The 17383-nt window shown below is 39.6% G+C and overlaps 1 protein-coding gene across 1 annotated transcript in view; it reads left to right on the top strand.

Annotated features, from left to right (window-relative positions):
- The window catches only part of RBFOX2 (RNA binding fox-1 homolog 2), a 274449-nt gene that overhangs the window by 192501 nt on the left and 64565 nt on the right, over positions 1–17383 (top strand). The gene's annotated exons all lie outside the window — the stretch shown is intronic.

Raw genomic sequence — 17383 nt, 5'->3', positions numbered from 1 at the left:
AAAAAAAAAAAAGAATTTTAATTCTAGGGAGAGAACTAATCAGAAAACAGATTTACTGATACAATAGCAGCGAAAACCCATACCAGCTAACCAGGTCCTTATTTCCTGGATCATTAGTGCATGAAGACCATTGGCCATATGAGAAGAACTTTCAGTATGAAAGAGACTAGAAGAAACAAAAAGAAAAGTTGACCCTCAGGGAAACAGACAATCCAAGGAATAGAGGAAAATTTAAAGCAGAATTCCAACTAATATAGTCAGAGTTAGGAAGATAATACATTCATAAAACCATTACTGGGTGTAATGGAAAGGGAGCGATTTGAGAATGCACAAGAGGCTTAGATAGATCATGAGTGTGATTGTCAAAAGAAAACATGCCTCTGACAAATAGAAAATAGAATCAAAGATACCTACCAAAATGTAGAGCTTTAAGACACAAAGATGGAAAATACAAGAGGTAAGGCAGATGATACCCTTAGTCAGTGTTCTTTAGAAAGCAAAGACCAAGACAGAACCTTACCTGCTAAATTATTCCCAATGGCCAAGATACAGAAACAACCTAAGAGTCCACCAGCAGATGAATGGATAAAGAAGATGTGAGATACACACACACTTACATGTATACACTGTGGAATACTACTCAGCCATAAAAAGAAGGAAATCTTGCTGTTTGCAACCACATGGATGGACTTTGAAGGTATCGTGCTAAATAGTGTAAGTCAGAGAAAGACAAATACCATATGATTTCACTTATATGTGGAATCTAAAAAACAAAACCAAAAAAAATGAACAAAACAAAGCTCATAGATCCAGAGAACAGATTGGTGCTTATCAGAGGAGAAGGGGGTCAATTGTATGGTGACAGGGGATAATTAGACTTACTGTGGTGATGACTTTGTAGTGTATACAAATACGAATTATTATATTGCACACCTGAAACTAACAATGTTATATACCAGTTTTACCTCCATTGAAAATGCCAAAACAGAAAAAACCTTATTCACATTTTACTGGAGTCCTAGGAAAGCAGGGGTGAGGAAAGGGGAGTGAAACAAGGAAGGCGGGCTGGCCAAGGCTTTGTAACGGGTATTGCTGATTACAGATTTTCCTTGACTTACTGTGGGATTATGCCCCGATAAACTCAGCAAAAGCTAAAAATGTGGTAAGTCAGAATGCATTTAAATGCATTTGATGCTACCAAACATAGTAAGTCAGCCTACCTTAAACATGCTCAGAACACTTAAAGTAGCCTGTAGTTAGCAAAATCACCTAACACAAAGCCTGTTTTATAATAAAGTGTTGACTAGCTCATGTAGTTTACCGAATACTGTACTGAAAGTGAGAGACAGAGTGGCTGGCTGGCTGCAGAAGGGTTGTCTGCATGCAGGTTGTTGACCTTGTGATCACATGGCCGACTGGGAACTGTGGCTGCCTCTGCTCAACATCAGGAGAGAGGATCGTACTGCATATCACGAGCCTGGGAAAAGATCCAAATTCAAAATCTGAAGCATGGTTTCTACTGAATACGTATCTCTTTAACACCATTGTAAAGTTGAAGAATCATAAGTCAAACCATCGTTAAGTTGGGGATCATCTGTACTTGATTCTAGAAGTCTTCAGATAGGTTCTGTAGAATGGTTGTTCCTCTGGCCAGTCCTTCCAAAGGGAGTGTGGAGAGGTCTTTTATCTACTTTTTTCCTCTCATCTGTTCCTCCCTCTTTTGGTCAAAGTTTGCTATATGAATAGTTAGCTCACCTGACCCACCTGGAGGCCAGGTCCTCCATCCTGTGTGCACAGATCTACAGATTGACGTGTCTTCTAAGCCTGGAGAGGTAAGAGGAGTCGGTACCCCTAACGGCAGCCTCTGGCCTTGAAGCTGCTGCCTTTTAAGAAACTGTTAAGAGGATCACTCACAAGAGGGTTGGCAAAGGGAAAGACAGGACGCTGCTGCTTTTTCTGATGAGCTCTTCTGCAACCATTAGATTTGCTATCATGTACATGCATTAATTTGAGAAAAATAAAAACTAATTTAAAAAGGGAAAATAAATTGCCCCAAACACCCTCAAAATAACTATGAAAGATCTTTTAGAATGCATGTGAAAAAAGAAATGAATTTCAAATACTGAAAGGTACAATCTAATTAGTCATTTATATCAGAATAATCTTTTTTAAGAAAATTGGACTTCTCCTTGCACACCCACCTCACTGCCTGTTCTCATCAGCCCCATGGACTGAGGTCTAGGAGCCCATTGCCAGACTCTGAGCCCCCCACCACCCCGATTCCCCCCAGCACTTGTCCCCTGATGTGCTTCCCCCTGCCTCTGCTGTAGCTCATAGTCCTGTTGTAAGCTCCTTCAGAGTTTGTGGTGCCCCTCACAGATCTGTCTTCCCTTCCTCATGTCACCCATGTTTCCCCATGCTGGATGGGCTTGGGTCTCTTCCTGTACTAATTTCATTGTCTCTCTTAAAAATTAACAAAAGTCTGTAGCTATTTATACACTCTAATAGCTTTGATGTATTTGTTTTTTTCCTTTAACAAGAATTTATTGGGGGGGGGTGATGCCTGGGTGGTTCAGTCGGTTAAATGCCTGCCTTCAACTCAGGTTATGATCGCAGGGTGCTGGGATCGAGCCCTGCATCAGTGGGAGCCCTGTTTCCCCTGCTCAGTGGGGAGCCTGCTTCTCCCTCTCCCTCTACCTGCCGCTCCTCCTGCTTGTGTGCTCTCTCCCTCTCTGTCAAATAAATAAAATCTAAAAAAAAAAAAAAAGGACTTACTGAACATTTTTAAAGCAGTCACTGGGGATGCAAAGATTAATTAGGCCTGGGCAGTTACATGCCCTTAAAGAGTCCATGTTCTGTAGAAGCAGTATTTATGTAAACAGATAACTGTAATAGAATGTAAGTATTAGCTTCAGGGGGGATAAGGGGAGGGAATTTTTTTTTTTTTCCTATTTGAGTGAATCAGAGAACAGTGGATGACTGAACTAAATATTAAAGAGTGTGTACAAGTTAGCCAGATGGGTAGGAAGGAGAAAGGCTTTCTAAGCAGAAGGAATAGCAGGTGCAAAGAAACTGGAGGTGAGACAGCACAAGGTATCTTCCAGGATGTAGTACACATAAGAGCACCACCTGAGCCAGGCCACTGTCATCTCTCAGGTGGGTTATTAGATAGCCTCCTAACTGGTCTGCCTGCTTCTGCCTTTTGCTAGTTGTCCCTGTAAAACCTAAACCTGACCATGCCACTTTGCTCAAAACCCTTGCTGGAGATTAAGAGTCAAAATCCCTGTAGTGCCCTTAAGCTTTGTAAGATGTCTACCCAGCATCTCTCATTGCCCACTGCCACCTTTCTCCCTTCATCTCCTGCCTCTCTGCTCCTTGCTGCTTGTTCCAGTTCCGTCACACTGGGCCCCCTTGTTCCTAGTTCCTAGAATAAGCTGGGCACATTTTTGCGGCTGAGTCTTCGCATTTGTGTTCCCGCTGTCTGGAGTGCTGTCCCCCCAGACAGGCACACGGCCTGCTCTCTGGATTTCTTCCGGTGTCTGCTCAGTCAGTACCTTCCTTGACTACCCGGTATCAAAAAGCAGTCCTCTGTCCCTCCAGCCCAGTGCTTCCGTACCCCTTTTCTTGCTTTATTCTCCTCCACGGCTCACCAGCTGTTTCTTGTTCGGCTTGCCTGTTGCTTATTTGTCTTTCCTTTCTAGAATGTAAACTCCCTAAGGGTAGGAACTTTGTCTCTTTAGTCACTGTTGTTTCCCCAGCATCTAGAACCCAGTGTGTGGCCCTGCAGAAGTACTCAGTAAATACTCAGTGGCCAGAATCGAAGCTGAATGGGTGAAGGATACAGGGGGTATGACTTCCATACAAAGGTGTTTGGACTTGAGACCATGGGCATTGAGGAGCCTTGGACTTTCAGAAGAGAATTAGTTAACAATACCTGATTCAGATTTTATTTTAGAGGGATCGTTTTGGGAGCTGCTTGAAAATTGATCAGGTTGAGGTTGTTCAAGACAGGAGAATTCCTAGAAGAGAGATTCTCGGAATAGCCTAGATGGGAGTTGCTGAGAGCAGAGACGCTTGTTTATTGCCTTCTCCTGCGCGCAGAGCACAGATTTTTCCCACAGCCTTCCCGTCAATGTGTGCATTTAAAAGGCCTGTGGTAGGGGCACCTGGGTTGGCTCAGTCGTTAAGTGTCTGCCTTCGGCTCAGGTCATGATCCCAGGGTGCTGGGATCAAGCCCCCGCATCGGGCTCCCTGCTCCACGGGAAGCCTGCTTCTCCCTCTCTCCTGCTTGTGTTCCCTTTCTGGCTGTGTCTCTCTCTGTCAAATTTATTTATTTTATTTATTTATAAAATCTTTAAAAAAAAAAAAAAGGCCTTGGTAAATATTTAGGAACAGTTCTTGATATCATGGTGAGCTTTCTGCAGACTTCCTAAATCTAGGAAGAGAAAGGTTCTTACAGCCTCAGAAGCAGATACTCAACTACCTGGTCACTTCAATTAGCAGACACTTTCTAAATATCACCTGCTGTGCACTTATCATTTGGTGAGGAAGCTCTGACAAAGCACATGTGACTCAGCCCCTGATCCACTTAGGGCTTTACTTGTGAAACCAATAGAGGAAATACAAACCATCATGTGATTGTGGTTGCAGACAGAATGCAGTTTTGTTTGGGGAAGGGTATGGGGGAAAATTCTGTCTGTTACTGTATATGTTCTATGACTTACTCATTTTGAAGAAGTGAACTAACTATACTAGGACATCCAATGCAGTATCTATAAAGAACAATTAAATATTTTCTGATTCAGGAGGCACTACAAAAATCTTACTCATGTTTTATTCTGAACTATGGCTTTTTTTAAGGATATTGCAGCTTAACATACAGAGGATGCAAACTTAATTGCCCATGAAGACAAAAATAAAGAATAAGTTAAATTGTATAGAAAATTTGGTTACAATAAAGAATAATCACCCACGAATTGTATAAATCAATTATATTGACTAGAATAGACAACCAACCATATTGGATATAGGGACCTAACGTTTCCAAGGAAGCACGTAGCTGGACCAGAGTATTTCTTGTTGTCTCTTGTGGGTGGAAGACATGATTCATGATGTTTGAGGTTCTAAATACTGCTTACAGAAGATACGGAAGAGAGAGCTTTCAGGAGGTTGGAGACATTAAGACTATTACAGGGTTTCTCATTTTTAACCTAATAGACTATTGGTTTGAATGACTTTGTTCTGAAATATTTATTTTTCTGTTTAAATATTCATTGCTTTGAGATGGCAGAACTCAGCCTCGGGGAGAGGTCAGGCTGACTTTTTTCTGAGTAATTTGAAAGATGCGCATGCTGGTGTGTGTGTGTGTGTGTTGAAGACAAGAGATTTGGAGACAAGTGTATAGTAGACTTGTTGACCAAGCCTGTATCTATTATTTTTATTCTAAGCATGAAGTATTTCCCGTTTTATTTATTCTTGTTTGCAAGAGCTCAGGATTGCACTTGGTCCCCTCCTGCACTCCATCTCCCCTTCATGAGGCTGTAGCACACTCATGCTTTGGGTCCTGGTGCTTCAGTTATACCTACTCTAAAAGAAGGACCATTGTTAGGCTTGTACTTCAGTAGGTTTGCATTTAAAGCAAACAAACAAACAAAACAACTAGTGTTGATTCTTTTGTCTTTTGGTTCCATATAAGAAGGCCCGTCTGCTTTCAGGTAACTTACATTTCTGGCCACTACTATCTTCCTCTCATAACTTCTTCCCTCCGTAATCTCTGCCCTTCTTCTAGAAGTATAGATGCTTCAGGGCATTTTCTGGAGGTACCTATCGCCACCATAATGCTCTCTCATTATGCCAGCAAAGCCTCTCAGTGTTTCTCCATGTTTCCCAAACCCCCAAACCTGGAGTACCAGGGCCCTACTCCCAACGCACTGAATAATAATCTGTGGGGAAAGGATCTTGATTTTTTTTAAGACCTGTTCCCAGGGTGATTGTTATGCACAATTAAATATGGGAATCTCTGCTATCAAGGAGCCAGGTAAAAGATGAATTTGTGGGTGTGCGAGGCAGAGTGTAGTGGAAGTGGGTACTGCGTGGGGTGAGTGATCTTTTTGAGACTGTAGCAGGAATAGATGTGTCCCTAGACTCCTTTCTTGGAATCAGATAATACTTTTGCTTAAATTTAATATTTTAGTTGGTGATGGGCTTTTTATTAGTATAATCATTATCATACAATCATTAAATCTGTTGTAGTGAATTTCCTCGGAATCCCAGCCATCTACTAAGTCACAGACAACCAAATAAAGAATAAACTGTTCGGATTCAATCTGAACACGAAAACTGGAGGCTACAGGGAGACTCCATGTATAGGCTTTTCCTTCCAGTTTTTATTTACCTGTGGATTGTCTGACATCTTTCAACTCTGGGTATGATTTATATTCACTGTTAAAGAGAAAGCACCTGAGTTTTATCTAACTTATCTTTGCTACCAGAAATATGTTCAGGACTATTAGATACTAACTCTTTCAGCTCTAGGTGTTCAGAGGGTGAAACTCGGTTGAGATGAGAAATGGAAACACTTTTACTTCACAGCCCTCCCTCCAGGTCAGTATGGTGGTTTGAAGAACAAAAGGAGACACCAGTAGTATAATAGAGAACCTGACTGTTTTTAGACTGACGGAGGGGACGTTTGTTTTCAATACAGAGTATTTCAAATACCAAAGAACAGAGATTTGGCGTGGCCCTGTCTTAAGTGTGTAAGTAAATGGAGACTCTGGAATGAATTTCACTGTATGTCTGGTAAATGTGCATTGTTTTGTCTTTGTGCATATCTGTCCATTCATTTTTTTTCTCCAGGTCATCTTCTTGGTCTGTCATTCTGCTACAGACCTTTTTTTTTTTTTAAGCTCTTATTTATTTGGGAGAGAGAGTGAGAGAGAGAACACAAGCTGGGGTGCGGGCAGAGGGAGAGGGAGAAGCAGACTCCCCACTGAGCAGGAAGGCTGATACGAGGCTCGATCCCAGGACCCTGGGATTATGACCTGAGCTGAAGGCAGATGCTCAACCCACTGAGCCACCCAGGCACCCCAGAGCTTTTAAAAAATTATTTTAATTGCTTCTTGATGATCTTCAATCCAGTGTTCTGTCTTTCTGTGATAGTGTCACATACATCAGGCAGATGCCATTGCTTTCAGGACAAAGTCTGAGAAGAACTTAGGCTCTGTCAGCTGAGTACTTTTTGTAAAACTCTTACAAAGGCAGGTAGAGTTTGGAATTTGAGCCTATCTAGGCAAATCCCAGGGGATACAAATGATCTAATTCATAAAAGACTTAAAGGCAAAAATATTTTCTTTTTGTTGCAAAGCTAGAGAGTTGATTTCCATTTTCCTATAGCATGACGAAAATGCTAAGTGACACTGGCCCTGGTAATAAACTGGTGAGAAGACGCTCTACCTAAATAACAAAATGATTATTGTTATAAAGTTCATATTGATCCCTTTTTATCAGTGATTCATTCTGATCACAGATGTAATACAGGAATTAGGAAACTTTCCTCTTGAGATAGAATTTGCAGCCTGTTGAGGATAAGAAGAATGATAGCAGATCAGGTATATAAGTGGGACTCAGGATTACCAAACTGAAAAAATTAGAAAGAAGTTGAAAAATAAATGGGAAGATAGAAACAAAAATACTCTTCTCTCTCCAAGATTACATAGACTTTAATTATCCTGGAACAATTAAGGCAATTCCATTTGGCCATTCTGTCTTCTACTATTGTACTTTATGCTTAGCTTTATTTATAGCACAAATAATATTCATATAATTATTAGTTTGCATGCCTTTCTCACCTTTTAATTTTGGTCCTACAAAAGCAAATCTTATTTTTTCCCATGTGCCTTCCCTCTCCCTAATGTTTAAGACTAGCAAGTTTTAGCCACTTAAATGTCAGTAAAAATGGATTAAAGTAATACTCAGAATAATTCAGTATAACAGAGAATATGCTTAAGAAACCATAACAACATAGACTCATTTACCCCAAGTAGTGTGACTTGTAAATAATGAGAAAACTTTTCTTTAAAACGTATTGATGAAAGTGAGTGGGTTAATAAGTCCTGAATAGTGAGTCTGCAACTATAAGTCTTAAAAAATCATCTTGTTCTGCCCATTGCCTATAACTGGTTGGTTGCCACATTCCTTAAATTCCCCCCACAGCATCTCTTGATTCCATTCCCTTTGCCCCATTCCCCTTGTGTAGGCCCACATGTCTTCTCCAGTATGCTCCTGTTTCTGCGTTCTAATTGCCACCCCCAAAGTATATCCCATATACTACTAACATTACATAAGCTAAGAGTCTGTTATTCTATTTTGGTGGTTCTTTATTACCAGGAAATACTGGTTAAAACCATCACTATCCAATGGGTTTGGATATTGGGATACTCACTACATAGAGCAAAATATCGTAAAGGATAAGGGAGAGGTTCCAAGTAAGTCTGTTTGACTGGAAAGATGATTAACTCAGTCAGCAGAAATATGAAAAGACACGCAGTTTGTAGTGTAAGTGAAACACTGAGGGTGGAAGGATCGGATCCAAGGTGGAAATGTGCAGCTGGAAGAACCAGAAGCGAACAAGAGACCTAATCGAGTCGAGGGCCTGGTACCGTATTAATAGTTTCACTTGCTTTCATTGCAACCATTGCAACAGCCTCTGCAGTGAACAGTCCATTTTGCAGATGAAGAAGCAGGCTAGAAAGGCTTACGTAATTGATCATATATCTGGTAAGAGGTACAATTGAGGTTTTAACTCAGGTCTGCCTTTCAGGCTCATGCTCTTTTTTGTTTTTACTGTCCCTCCCATGAAAGCATGGGAGAAAGGACATGGTTGGACCTAAAAAATATTTGGAAGTCACCCATAGGTAGGTAATGGTTGGAGCTCTGAGATTGCAATCGGGAATTGACCGATAAAGGGTTGAGACTTGGTCTTTGGGTTATACATTTTTCCTGTATGATGGGAACTGTTTACTGTGATTGTGTATTTGAATTTAGAATTAAAATATTTAGCAGAGTTCACATTGTATACCAGAAGACCATACATACGTGGTAACGCATCGCCTCTGTTACTACATGTTGTTTAAAGGAGAAAGACGTCATTCTTAACTTTTGTGTTTGTGAGATTGAAGGAAATTGTGGATCTAAGGCACAAGCACATGAATGTTGAGTCTTTTCTCTCCTAATGGTACTCTACCAATTCTCACTTCCTTACCCCAGCATTCTTATCCAATATGATATCAACCCAAGAGAACATTTGTTTCAGCATGTATTATCCTTCATTAGTTATGCTGTCTCTCTAACCAAACAAAGCAGTTTGCTATAGTGTGCATACATGTGACTCTCCATCTTAATCCTCCTTTATTTAAAATTTTTATTTAATGCTTAATATTTATTATGCACTGTATGGGATTCTACAATGTACAAAACAATCCTCTCGCATCATAAAGAAGCTTTTTTTAAAAAAGATTTTATTTATTTGAGAGAGAGAAAGAGAGAGAGAGCACAAGCAGGGGGGAGGGGCAGGGGGAGAAGCAGACTCCCCGCTGAGCAGGGAGCCCGACGCCATGCGGGACTTAATCCCAGAACCCCAGGATCATGACCTGCGCCAAAGGCAGACGCTTAACCAACTGAGCCGACCAGGTGCCCATGAAGAATATTTAATAGGAAAGATAAGACACTTATCTAGATAAGTATAAGTTTTGAATTTATAGATCTTATACACATTCAGAGTGCAGGCTAAGTGCTATGGGAATACAGGAGAGGAAGAAGTTTCTTCTAACAGGAAATGGGAATGCAACACTTGCTGGCAAGTCTGCTCTATTCGACCCTGATCTGCGGACTTTTGATTCTTTGTCTCACATTAGCCTCACCAGTAGATAGCTGTCCTGTCTGTGTTCTAGTTGACAAAACTGAGACTTAGTTTCTTGTTCAGTGTCACAGAACTAATAGGTTATCAAGTCAGGATTCGAACCCAGACTTATTTGGCTCTAAACCTTAACCTCTTTCCTTTACACCAGGGGTCAAAAAACTATGGCCTACAGGCCACATCTGGCCCACTGCCTGTTTTTGTAAGGCTCGTGAACTAAGAATGATTTTTACATTTTTAAATGGTTAGAAAAAAGATCAGAAGATGATGACTTTGAGATGTGAAAATTAGATGAAATTCATGTGTTGGTGCCCATGAATAAAGTTGTCCTGGAATACAGCCATGCTTATTCGTTTACATATTGTCTGTAGCTGCTTTCATATTATAACAGCAGAGGCCAGTCGTTGCATCAGAAATCAGACGGCCTGCAAGGCCTAAAATATTATCTGGCCTTTTACAGGGAAAGCCTGCTGACCCCTGCTTTATGCCATACTTCCTTTCTAGGAATAGCTTCATGGAGAAGGGATTATTTGAGTTGATCCTTTATGTCCAGCTAAGTTTTCATTATGCATGAATATTCTTGATAGAGGATACAGCATGGGGAGCAAAACTGATCTGTGCTATAGCGGTCCGGCTGTGATTTGGGGAAGCACCAGATGTGGGGAATGTAGAAGTCTAGACTCATTGCAACACAGAATTAATGGTTGGGAGTTGTATATGATATGCTCTGGGGGGAAAATGGTTGCGGACCCTGCTGGAGATGCCATGTGGAGTAGGGACTAGCAACACCAGCTTGAGAAATGGTTTAGATTTGGATTTGAGTCTGCTTATGCCAGTTATTAGCCAAATGGTTTTTCAGTAAAATACTTAACCCTTTTAAATGGTAGTTTCCTTATCTGTAAAAGGAGAATAATGGAAATATCTACCTTTTACAGCTGTGAGAATCAAATCAGTTTATATATGTTGTGTGTTTTTACCTACAAAGTGCTTAGTGTATTGCCAGATACTTTATAAGCATTCATTAAATGTGAGCATTTAATATGTACCGTTGAGGGAGGGCCTAGAGGAAGTTAGAATGTATTTAGTAGATGATGGTGTGAACCTTTGTGTCACCGATTTATTTGGTGCTCATATGTAGCACTCTGACTTGTATTGAAGTTTATAGTAGGCTCCTTAATGTGATTGTAAGCTCCTCGAAGGCAGATTTCTAACTTGTGTTACGATGTTTTCAGTGCCCACGAGTTGTGGACCCATAGCAGGTATTAGTATGTCTTAGAATTGAAACAGAATTTCAAATACCTCTCCCCACTGCCTTTTCAGCTAGTGATCATTTTAAAAACTACTTTTGGTAGATTTTTTTTCTTCTCTTTTTTGTTCTTTTTGGGGGGGGGCGTTGTTTTCCCTTATGCTATGGTTAGTTTTGTATATCTGTAGTTTGTTTCTTCAGTGTTGTTCCCATAAATACAGTCTTTAACGGTTTTTTAAAATTTCACGTAACATCCACAACAGTGGATCTAGTAGGATTTTAACATTTGCTAAGTTGTGGAAGTTTGGTCCCACTAGCTGGTGCTTGCAGTGGTGGAGAGCAACTTTTATTGGGAGTATAGTGTTTTAGTCACTTCACATTTTATCTTACAATTCTTTGTAACAATGTGTGGCATTAACATTGCTGTTTTATAGAGGAGGAAACTGAAGCACAGGAAAGGTAGGTAATAACATAACTGTTTACAACTACAGTAATGACAAAGCTGAGATTCAGATTATGTTCTAACCATGTACTTCAGCATTGCCCTTGGTGAAATATGGAATTTATTGGGTCTCAGGTGGATTTGATAATCTTTTAGGTAGTGTCTAAGTCATGTAATAAACAAATTTGTTTGTATTAGGGAATAATACATTGAAAAACTGATCCTCAGTCATTATATCCCTATATTCCTTTCCTATGCAGGCATCATCTTGAGTTTTCATCAGAATGGCATTCTAAAAATTAAGTCACCGTGGCCTGCATTCTGTGTGAAATAAAATACTATTTTTTGTCCTGTTAATATTTCTCTTCTTGAACTTTTGTGTAGGTAATAAAACAACAGTGGATGGCAGGACATCGAATTGATTGTTGAGTAATTATTGAAATATCAAATAATGCTATATCCCACATGTATCTGTTTCATGTAAGTCTCTTCAGGGTTTTTCTTTTTCTTCTCCTCCTTCTCCTTCTTCTTCTGTTTAAAAATAACTTTAGAAAAGCAGCTTTGCCACTCATTTATGAGTGTGCCACATCTTCTTACTTTCTAAACCAGAGTGTTAGAAATGTAGGTAGCTTTTTTGGAAATTTGGAAGGTGTGACTGTTTAGTAGTGTTGTAAATTATGTTGCTGATGGGAAGGCAGTTAACCAAAGAATTACTTTTGTTTATAATTCCCTGCCAATTCCTGTAGTAAATTCATGTGGGTCTTAGGAGGATTAGATACAACCCTTTCTGTCTTCACAGTTAGCTTTCTACAAGATGGGGACCACTCTTCACCTTAGATGTTCTGCTTCATTATTCTGCTCATGCGAACCCCTTAAGTAAGAGTCGTGCTTTGTGACTCTATGCCAGGTGTAGTTCTTAGTCCTGGGGATGTGTCAGTGGGCCAAACAGGCCAAAAACCTCTTGCTTATGTTCTAATAGAGGAGATGAAATAAATGCAGTATCATTATAGATGAGAGGACAGAGAGAAATAGGGGCTGAGAGTTTGAGTGGTCAGGGAAGCTGGCATTTTGGCATAGTTGTGAGGGGAGGGAGGTGTGAAGTCAACGCTGTGAGGGCTTCTTCTGGAGCTAGGTGCTTCATGTGGTGGGCAGGTAGTCCTGCTTTCAGAGAACCTTCATTTTCCTGGGATGTACTGATAAGAACTAAAAGGAAATGCAGTTTGTTTTTCTTCTCATCTTTCACATAAAATCACAATTTATATTCTAGGGGAGAAAGGAGTTAAAGGAGTTAAATCTTCATTAGATTTTTGTTAAGTGAGATAGAAACTTTCTTTGCATATAGTACTCCTTATTGTCTGTTCATCTCGTGGGAGGGAAAATTTATAGACTGCTAAATTAGGTAAAAGAGAATTTATGTCTAGTTTTTTGGACTATAAGAAAAAAGTTAATAACTCATTTTCTCAGGTGATATATACCTAAGCTGTGCTTAGCCCATGATTTTAAAAACAAAACATTTTCATATTAAACATAGAGGTAAAATCTTGCCTAGAAATGATCATGTGAACTATTATTCATAGTTTGCCTGGGGGCTATCATATTTCTTTTCTGAACTTATAACTTTGGAATATATCCTGGAAATTTAATAGAAATCTGAAACCATTTAGCATTGATAATCATTGCCATCATCATAGATTATTGGGGATATTTTCAGACATTATATAGAGTGTATGAAATAAAATGCAAAATCACTCCTATTCCAATTTCATTCCCTTAGTGTATAAACATAATGTATTTTTTAAACAAAAATTTAAAAATTCCTATAAGGAGTAAAATAATCTGCTGAGAATTTCATTTTGGCCTCATAACAAAGGTTTACATTTCCCTTTTTTCAGGAAACAGTTCAGCCTCTGCCTGCCTTGTATTTCTTTGAAACACGTAGTGTCAAGGCTTCAAGTAGATCCTATAAAATGTTTTTACCTTTCTCCCCCTACCCCCCACTGCTAATTGATGTGTTGATTCAGTTGACTGAACCAGCTTTGTCAAGACTACCCTTGTGGGAGAGTCAGTACTGTGAACTCATGTGCCAGCACCTCACTCCCAGCATGGTTGGGTTGGGGGCGAAGGGAGGCCAGAGCAGGAATGAGTCTGCAAGGAGCCGAGTTGGAGTATGGAAAGCAAGTCCCTTTGCTGTGTTAATCATAACTGGGAAGCAGTGTCTTTTAGCCTTACTGATTATTTAGTAGACCCTTCTTATATACTGTAAGATTATATTTATGCCTGGAGTTGGGAGTGTAGAGCTACAGAGACCTTTGGTGCTCTTGCTCTCCTGCATTCACCAATCCACCTGAATTTGAATTTTATCTTTCATATCTGACTTCAGGCCAGTAAATCCTATGAGGAGGGCTTCTGAAGCAGTGTGCTTCATGCAGGGGGCAGGCAGGCAGGTCAGTGGATATGGATACAGCCCTGTGTAACTTGAAGAAGGGAGAGGGTTGTTTTATTTCTCTCTTAGGACACCCAGGATAGCTAAGAAGTCATATACAGTACCCCAGCCTGGAGATCATGAAAAGAACTTACATGGTGGTGGGTGACAAAGATAGACCTTTTCCCTGAAAAATTATGGGCAAAAATTTAAGGTTTTCATAGCCTAATTTCTAAAAACTAAGCAAAGGAAAAATTTTTATATAAAGCAATCCTTAATACCACTTAGAGATGATTCTTGGACACTGGAGACATCTGAATTTTGATGCTGTGTAACTTGAAAATGAAAGACAGTTATTAATTTTGTCTCTAGGTAATGTCACTACCATTTTCTTTTTCTTTCTTTTTTTTAAGACTTTATTTATTTGACAGAGAGAGACACAGCGAGAGAGGGAACACAAGCAGTGGGAGAGGGAGAAGCAGGCCTCCCGCGGAGCAGGGAACCCGATGCGGGGCTCGATCCCAGGACCCTGGGATCACGACCTGAGCCGAAGGCAGAGGCTTAACTGACTGAGCCACCCAGGCGCCCCGTCACTACCATTTTCTTAAGGATAGCACAGTAATAATTCAGTGCTTCAGCATATCGGCTTCCTCTTATTGATTACATTTTTCTTGCACAATACTTGGTAGGCTTTATTACAAAAGTCATACATGTTTATTATTAGGAGCATGAGGAGACTTTTGGGGACTTGGAGTAGATATGCCCCTAGTTTGTGGTGGTGATTTCATGGGAGTGCATGTATATATGTCAGTGCTTACACTATAAATGAGTAGATGCAGTTTGTTGTGTAGGTCAATTATATCGCAATAAAACTTTTTTAAAAAATTTTATTAATTAGATGACTAAAAAATTGGACTTGTTTTGCTGTTAATACGTTTTTCCATATGTTAGTGAGATTGAACGTTTTGATGGTATTTCATCATCTTTGAATTGTTCAGTTATATTGTTTGCCTTTTTCTGTTGTGTGTGTTTCTTATCAGTTGGTACAACCTACTATTACATTAGTGATGACAACCCAGTGTCTGTTGTATCTGTTGCAGTTGTTTGCCCCAGTTGGTTTTTCTTTTGACTTGAAAGGCCATTTCTCCCCCTTCCCTTCCCTTGCCTTCCCTCTTCCCCCGCTCTCCTTTCCTTCCTAACTTTTGCAGCCATGTCTGTCCTTTCTCTCCTTCCTGGTTTTTAGGTTTCCTATCTTCCTATCTTATGTGAGTCCCCCAACCCCAGTTATGCTCCCAGGTTTTCTTGTATTTTCTTAGTTTCCATTGTTCTCTTAGATTTTATTCCTTCTTGAATTTTTCTCGTATGGAGTATACACTGTGAGGGGCTCATTTATTTTCTTTCTGGTGGGTAGCCAGCTTTTACAGATCCTCTGTGGTAAATAAATAATTTCTCCCCACTGAAGTGAAATGCTACTTTTATCTTCTATTAATTTTCTATATAAACTTGAAACTGTTTTAGGATAATCAGTGTTCTGTTAATCACTGTGTATATGCTTAGTGTTTAATCACAGTAGCTTTATGGCAAGTCTTACTGTACGATAGAGCATGCCCCACTTCATAGCTTTTCCCTTTTCAAACTTTCATAGTAGTTTTTCACATACCAATTAGAATTATATTTAGTCCTGTTTTCTTCTCCAGGCTCTGTTTGCTTCTGACTGAAAATGACATTAGGTAGGGGAACTTGGGTGGCTCAGTCAGTTGAGCATCAGACTCTTGGTTTTGGATCAGGTCATGATCTCAGGGTCGTGAGACTGAGCCCCATGGCAGGCTCCACGCTCAGCAGGGAGTCTGCTTAAGATTCTCTCTCCCTTCACCTCTGCCCCCCTCCTCACGCACTCTCTAAATAAATAAATAAAGTCTTAACAAAATGACATTAGGTATACATTTTATTTTAGCAAGGATTAACATTTCTGTATGAAGCATTCCTCCAGAAACAAAATACATCTCTCTGTTTATTCAGGCCTTGTTTTATATCCTACATCGTGTGTTTTATCCTATACATTTTGTTGCCATTTTGAATAACTGGTTATTGCTGGTTGTAAAATAATGTATAAATATGACAAAATTTTATTATTAGGTCTACTCATTTGTAGTTACTTTCTTGGGCTTTTCTAAGTACATAGCTATAGTTGCCTCTGCGTTCTCTTTATCTCCAGTGCAGGATTGTCGCCTTATTGTGTGTAGAATGAGTCATAGGGGCGGGTGATTCTTAATGATGACAGGTATTTCACAGCTTAATATGTTTGCCAGTGGTTTTTTTATTGCCTTATTTTTCCCTTGTTGTTATTAACATGTAGTGACATCAAGTGTTCAGTTTAATGACTTTTAACAATTTGGTACCATCATCCTTAACAAGAAATTTAACATTTCTGTCATCCTAGAATGTTCCATCCTAGAATGTTCCAGATCTCCATCATCACTCCCTGCCCCCCAAAAAAGAAACAACTATTTTCTCACTTCTGTTACAATAGATTTGTATCTCATTTAGCACAGCTTTAAGATTCATCTATGTTGTTGGTAGTTTATTCTTTTTTTTCTCTCTCTCTTTTTTAAGCTATGTAACATTCCATTTTGTGAATAAACCACAATTTGTTTATCCATTTTTCTGTTGATTTCAGTACAGTCGTTTTCAGTTTGGGGCTATTATGAATAAAGCTTCCATGAACATACTTGTACAAGTGTCTCTGTACACATAAGCTTTTATTTCTTCAGGGTGAATATAAGGAGTATTTTAACTAGATAAAAAATAAAACTGCAGAACAGTTCTTCCACATGAATATACTGTTTTACACTTTGCCAAGCAGTATATGAAAGTTCTTGTTGTTCCACATCCTTGTCAACATTCGGTATTTTCAGTCTTGTGGCCCTTGTAATTGGTGTGAAAGGGTAGCTCGTTTCGTTTTAATTTCATACTCTTGATGACTAATGTTGTTGAGCCACACATTCGTGTATTTCCTGCCCATTGGTATATCTTTTTTTTTTTTTGCTTATCTTTTTGTGGGAGTTTGTCTGTTAAAGTCATTAACCCAGGGCACCTGGGTGGCTCAGCCGGTTAAGCGTCTGCCTTCCGCTCAGGTAATGATACCGGGGTCCTGGGATCGAGCCCCGCATTGGGCTCCCTGCTCGGCGGAGAGCCTGCTTCTCCCTCCCCCTCTGCCTGCTGCTCTGACTACTTGTGCTCTCTCTCTCTATCTCTCTGTCAAATAAATAAATAATATCTTTAAAAATAAATAAAGTCATTAACCCATCTTAAAAAAAAGATGCTTTGTTCTTTTCATTTTGATTTGTAACAGTTCTTTGC

This window comes from Leptonychotes weddellii, chromosome 5, assembly GCF_054177405.1.
Source record: "Leptonychotes weddellii isolate Sample4059 chromosome 5, ASM5417740v2, whole genome shotgun sequence".
Taxonomy (NCBI): Eukaryota; Metazoa; Chordata; class Mammalia; order Carnivora; family Phocidae; genus Leptonychotes; species Leptonychotes weddellii.
Note: the sequence above shows the minus strand (reverse complement) of the source record. Positions and strands in the feature narration are given on the sequence as shown.